The following is a 6,991-nucleotide window of genomic DNA, read 5'->3' as shown; positions in this document are numbered from 1 at the left end:
TCAGCTGTTGTTGCTCTCTATTCTGTTGGGCGCCCACAAGAACAATGACTCTCTCTCTCTCTCTCTCTCTCTCTCTCTCTCTCTCTCTCTCTCTCTCTCTCTCTCTCTCTCTCTCTCTCTCTCTCTCTACCCACACCACGTGACATGTTCATTTGGTCCCATAGGTCATATTTGACCTCCCAGGACGATAATAGAACTATCTATCTATCTATCTATCTATCTATCTATATCTCTCTCTCTCTCTCTCTCTCTCTCTCTCTCTCTCTCTCTCTCTCTCTCTCTCTCTCTCACACACACACACACAGCCGTTTTTTGACCTCGTAGGCAGCAGTTCACCCTTTTGAGCATAACTTGCTCATCCGAACTCCGATTTAGGTGATCTATAGCCTCAATCGAAGAGCACGAAGCCCTCTACGCATTGATGTAAAGACAGAATTTTTCTGTGTAATGAAAGGCTTTGCTGTAACAGCATCTCAGAACTGAAAAAACTGTCAAAACTTTGCGTTTTTGTTGCCGACTTGAAGGCAATGTTAGACAAAACTCGCAAGGGTGGAAAAGCCACACTCGCCATGGAGAATGATGCAAAATCTCCAAGGAATTTGGATGCTAATCCAACCACATCGTCTACAACAACGGAAGCAATGATCATGGCTTACTTGATCTCGTTACAAGAAACCGTCAGCAAGCAAGGTGAAGAGTTGCGCGCACTTGCAATGGAGAATGGTACTTTAAGAGTTCTCGTTGTGGAGAATGAGCACCTCAAGAAGGTTCTTGAAATGCAAACAACACGCTTGATGCATCTTGAGAATGAAGTTCAAGAATGTAAACGCTCTCTTGTGGACATGAATGTAGTGAAAGAGCGCTTGAGCAAAGTTGAGAGTGATCATGTATTGAAAGAGGAAACCATAGATACAATACGACATGATGTATGTGAGATGAGAAATGCATCCAAATCATGGGCTGATATATGTAAGGATAATGTGGTTTCTACATCTCCTATCACGCAAGCCGTTGTCCAAGCAAAGAATGTAGAGAATGTGGACACTCAAGAATTGCAAGAACGACAAAAACGCTCAAAGAACATCGTCATTCGTGGAATCAAGGAGGAAAGCATGGAAACACCCCAATCTCTTGCGGTTGCTATTGAAGAGTTTTTTGCTACACACTTTGGCATGTCAGGAATCATGGCTTATGGTGCACATCGAGTTGGAAAACAAGGAGTCCCTCGCTCGGGAGAAAGACCTATTGTATGTACCATGGCTGATGAGGTAAAGAGAAAGATCATCCTTGACAATGGTTGGATCTACCTCAAAGGAACGGGTTGTAATGTATATGAGGATCGCACTCTTATGCAACAAAATGTACGTCGCAAAGCATACGAGGAAAGAAGCAAGAAGGTTAAGGTATCATCTCAAGAAGAAAAGTCACTTGAGGAGGATGCAAGTCCACCCAACAAATAGGGACACATGATCTATGAGACCAACTCACGCTTGCGAATAAGCTTTTGGAATTGTAACGGGTATCCATGGAATGCGGGAATTGGCATTGATGAGCTTACCAATGACTCCGATGTGATACTTCTTGTCGAAACATGGGAGCATGATGCGCAACGAATTCTTGGATTTGACAAATACGATGTACATTCTTTGATGTGGGCCAAAAATGCAAAGCAACGAAGAGGCCAAGGAGGCGTAGCATGTATGACCAAAAAGGGTTTGAAAGATGTTTCCATTGTCAAAGAAGATAAGTATAAACGCTACTTATGGCTGAAAATCAGCCCACCAAATGGTCAAGTCATGTTTGTGGCCGGCTGCTACATTCCTCACTATGACTCCAACTTTTATGCTCGCTTGAATATGGATAGAGATCAGCCCTTTGTTGAACTAGAGGAAGACATTGCTCATTACAAGGATCAAGGTGAAGTCATTGTTTTTGGAGACATGAATGCTCGCACAAATATGTTACAACACGACACACAACAAGTCGACATGCCGCATGTATCAAGAAGAGTGGATGACTCATACATGTATAATCGAAGTTCTAATGATGCAAAAGAAGTGGATCACTATGGAAAGTCACTTCTACATATGTGCAATAGTACCGGAATGCTCATTGCAAATGGTGTATCTCTATGGCAAGGCACCAATGACTTTACATGTAGAAAGCACAATGGTGCTAGCGTGATTGACTATATGTTGTTCTCAGAAGCCACTCTAGAATGCATACAAAGCTTTACACTTGGTGAATGGAATCCGGAATCGGATCATAGGATGTTATGTATTGACCTCAAGTGTGGTAAACGGCCCGAGCATGTAGCCTCCAATCATGATGTGAATCATTTGTACCTACGTCTAGACTTCAAACGAGCACTTATATATGCTGATATGGTGGACCAAATGTTAAGCATGATAGAGCATCAAGGGAGCCCAACATTAGAATGCAAGTGGAAAGTTTTCAAAGAAGTAATTTTCTCTTGTGCGAAGAAATGCTTTTCAGTGAAACACATGTCTTGCAAAAGGTCTAAGAAGGGTAGCACCAAGAAGAAATGGTTTGACATGGAATGTAGTCAAGCCCAAAAACACTTGCTAAGATTGGATGCAATCAAAGACAAGGAAGTTTACTTGGAATGTTCACACACATACAAAGCACTTGTTCAAAAGAAGAGGAGAAGGTGGGAAGTCGAAAAACAACTTCTTTTAGCACAAGAGAAAGCACATGCATGTGGCAAGTTTTGGCAAAATCTAAAAGGCAAGCGCGTTGAGAGCTTTGGTGACTTGACTCTTGAGGATATGTATATGCATTGTAAGAACCTCTATGAGCAACCCAATGTTGATAAGATGGAGGGTTGTAGCTCCCTTCCATTTATGTCTCCCTTCTTTACCATTGAAGATGTATGCCGCGCGCTTGAGAAACTTGCTACTCGCAAGGCAGGTGACCTTCAAGGTGTCAAGGCTGAAATGATTAAATGGACAAGCAAGAAAACACGATATTGGATATGCGATATGTTTAACCTTACACTTCAGTATGGCATGCCTCATGATTGGAGTGCAAATTGGATCAAACCTTTGCACAAAGGAGGAGATGTAAACAATGTGAACAACTATCGCACTATAATGGTTGGTTCTTTGATGGCAAAGTTATTTGGATGTATCATGGAGATGAAGATAAGTGAATGGGCTGAAAAGAATGGCAAACGTGCGCTTGGCCAAGCAGGTTTTCGAAAGCATCATAGCACTATTGATCACCTTGTCACTCTTCGAGTTCTTATGGAAGCGTCTCGATTGAAAGGAAAAAAGTTGTATTGTTGCTTTGTGGATTTCAAGAAAGCTTTTGACATGGTACCGCGAGGAAATCTTTGGAGACGTATGCAAAGCCTTCAAGTGCCGAGAGAATTTATGCATGCAGTCTTTCGCATCTACCAAAAAGTGATATGTCGATTACGTATGGGAGATGGAATTTCAGAATTTTTTGCAAGCACTATTGGTGTCAAACAAGGATGCCCACTTTCCCCAACCCTCTTTGGGCTACTCATTGATGAATTGGAATACATGGTTCTTGATTTTATGCAGCAAGAAGGCATAGAAGAGGTTAAGATTGGAAATGCGGTGATCATGCTTTTGCTTTATGCCGATGATGTAGTGCTCTTGGCACATACCTTAGAAGATGCACAAAAGCTTATGAGTGTCTTGGAACGCTTTTGCCTACATAGCGGGCTGATCGTGAATGGATCCAAAACCAAGGTTATGCTTGTAAAGACCCTCAATGACGAAAATCCATGCATTGTATACAACAATGAGAAACTTGAAGTGGTAGATCACTTCAAGTACCTTGGCCTTGAGGTTCCATCCAATCATAAATGGAAGGATTGTGCAATGCGTCGCTTGGAAGCCGGAAAGAGGGCTTATTATGCATTTGAGAACATGTGCAATGCAGGAGAGATCAAGTGTTGGGCTCTCAAAAAGTACCTCTTTGACACATTGGTGACACCGGTGCTTCTTTATGGAGTGGAGGTGTGGGGTGGAAGCATCGGGAAGTCTACTTGGAAAGAGTTTGAGAATGTCCAAAAGCGTTTTCTCACCAACTTTCTCCAAGTCAAGACACAAACACCCTACATGCTCTTACTTCTTGAGTCCGGATCGCTTCCCATTGAGGTCTTGGGCATGGAAAGGGTTGTGGAGTACATGCGTAAGACACAACGTAGCCCTTTGCATCGACTTCCTAGAATCGCATATGAAGCAAGTCAAAAGGTTCAAAAGACATGTAAGAGCAAAATACTAAGTTCGGGGTGGATGCTTGATATCAAGAAATGGTTTGGAAGATGGGATGCATGTCACTTGGTCAAGGATGCGTCGATCGACTCCCAAGTTAATGAGGCCTTCTTACAACGCCAATGTATCATGGCTTGGGAGAAATCCGGAGGTTCTCGCTTCAGCCATTACACCACACACGTTGCCCCAAACTACAAATCTCTCTTCTTCTCGGAACGAGGTAACCGAACCCATTCCTACATCCTTGAGCCCATCCCGTTGAGTGCGATCCGCACCATTGCCTCCATTCGTCTTAGCTCCCATTCTCTACGCTGCGAGACAGGACGTTGGGGCACTGGCGAGGAGTGTCATCGACGTTGCACCTTATGCCCTCGTCAAGTGCGAGAGAGTGAGTACCACACACTACTTGAGTGCTCAGCTTTTGACCACATTAGGTCCTCTTTTCCCCATATATTCAGCCATGAGCTCTCCCTACATACCTTCCTCTCCCAACCACGATGTGGACTCTCTATTGCGACGCTCATTTCAGCCATTTTTGAGCATCGAGAGTCACTTATGAACTCCACTCACACCACGTGACATGTTCATTTGGTCCCATAGGTCATATTTGACCTCCCAGGACGATAATAGAACTATCTATCTATCTCTCTCTCTCTCTCTCTCTCTCTCTCTCTCTCTCTCTCTCTCTCTCTCTCTCTCTCTCTCTCTCTCTCTCTCTCTCTCTCTCTCTCATGTTTTTTTTAAAAAACTCTCTCAAAGAGTGCGCGCCGACGCGCGCTCTTTGAGAGAGTTTTTTTTAAAAAAACATGAGAGAGAGAGAGAGAGAGCATATTGTTTTTTCTACTTGACATTGGTGTGATGTGAGGGACTGTGAACGCGTTTTGAAGGTGCCCCCGCCCTTTGTTCCCGCATGAACTTGGGACCGCTCTTCCTTTGCACGTCATTGTAGGGTCATATATGATGGCACAGAATGATTCATGGACCCAAGATTTTGAAGATGCAGTCTGGCTTGCAGAGGATATAGCAGCCTGCATTGCAGAGCACAACTCCGTAGCCCCCGTTGGCAGTGGGTCCCGTGCTGCTAACAATTCCCGCCTCGTTTTTTCCACAAGCTAGTAATACATTGCTCTCTCTTTGACCTGCTATCATCACTCAGTCATCTCTTAGTGATATTGCATATTTGTTCTTTTGAAAAATTGTGTTGTGGTTGTCTATGAATCCAAAATTGCCTCACTTACTAATGGATCCCTTAAAGTTGTCCATGTGCTCAATGGCACTCTGATCGTATATGATTGCTTGTTGTGTCTTGACTGCAGATGAAATATCACCATGCTTGGTACCCACCTTGACAGCCTTCAGTCCCTCTTGAGCAATCCTTCCCTCACCAAATCTTTGAATGAAAAGGACTCAAGCAAACAACAAGACAGATTTTTGAGTCTTCATTCTACGATGAATCAGATGTCAAACAACTTAAATTCCTCCCAAGCTTCTAACAGGATTAATCTATTGGGTCAGGATGGGAGAGGGGAACCTACAGAGAACAATAGAACAATAGGCTTAGATAACTATGGAATTGCTCGGCTTCAATGACAGTCTGACAGATCATGCGGGAGCAAGATGATGACCTTTTGAATCATGAAGAGACAGTGACAAGCACAAAAAACATTGCCTTGGCTGTAAATGAAACGTTGGATTTGCACACAAAGCTTTTGGATAATTTAGATGACGACACAGACAGAACAAATACACAACTGAACGCTATGCAGAGGAGGCTAGGAATACTGGGACAGAAGACAAGCAGTGGGTGTTCAGTGATGTCCCTCATCTTGATGGTTCTTCTAATTGTGATACTAGTCCTTGGCATAATTGTGTTGATCCGATATTTGTGAGGTATGCTAGCCCTCGTCATAATTGTGCTGATCAGGTACTGTGTGAGGTGTCTTTCTGCGAGCAAAGGATTGATGGTGAGGTTTCAGTATGTGGCCCTTTGGAATTCACAAGCTGTTGCTGACTTCTAAAGTGACTGCTGGCAAAAAACAAAAATGGTTTGAAAAATAAGTAATGCATGTAATCATCATGTCTCATGATTCTATCAAAGCCGCCTCAACATTGACCATGATCGGTGATTCAAAAGGAAGTTGTAACATAGCGTGTGTGTATGCTATGGGTAATTTCTTGTTTGGAGGACCACCTTTTATCAAGGTTGAACTACTTTTTGCCTTCTGTGTAAGCAAAGATTGGTATCTCGTTTGTTAATACTGAATACCCAGCAAGACATGAGACATCTTATTTTGTGATGTTTGTCTTGAATTAGAGTAATGGATTAGTTTTTTCTTTATCTAGAGAGAGAGAGAGAGAGAGAGAGAGAGAGAGAGAGAGAGTTATTTCATGCACCATGTGGGGTGCCTGGCATTTTCTAAAAATAAGAGGGAGAGGGAGAGTCAACGGGCATTTTTTAAATCGAAAAGGACATGATATTAAGCTGAGACACATTTTTCCCAAACACCTAGGACGATGCCTTTCTAGAAAATTCTAGGCATATAACTCTATAAAGTTTTGTTGTTGTTTTTGTAAATTGATTAAAAAATTCCTATATTGGTCAATTGAGGAAAAACATGGTTTTATTGTAACAAAAGAAGCCTTTCATAATTAGTTATGGTGTTTGTCAGTGATGTGTCGTGTAAGAAGGGTGTCCTTGTATGAAGATCACAACCTTGTAGAGT

The 6,991-nt window shown here is 42.6% G+C and overlaps 1 pseudogene; it reads left to right on the top strand.

Moving 5' to 3' along the window:
* Positions 1–5,228: 5,228 nt before the first annotated feature.
* LOC147439521 (syntaxin-52-like) lies at positions 5,229–6,157 on the top strand (annotated as a pseudogene).
* The last annotated feature ends 834 nt before the right edge of the window (positions 6,158–6,991 follow it).

The sequence above is a fragment of the Adiantum capillus-veneris genome, chromosome 16 (assembly GCF_014529385.1).
Source record: "Adiantum capillus-veneris isolate H3 chromosome 16, ASM1452938v2, whole genome shotgun sequence".
Lineage (NCBI taxonomy): Eukaryota > Viridiplantae > Streptophyta > Polypodiopsida > Polypodiales > Pteridaceae > Adiantum > Adiantum capillus-veneris.
This window is presented reverse-complemented; position numbering and strand designations above follow the sequence as displayed.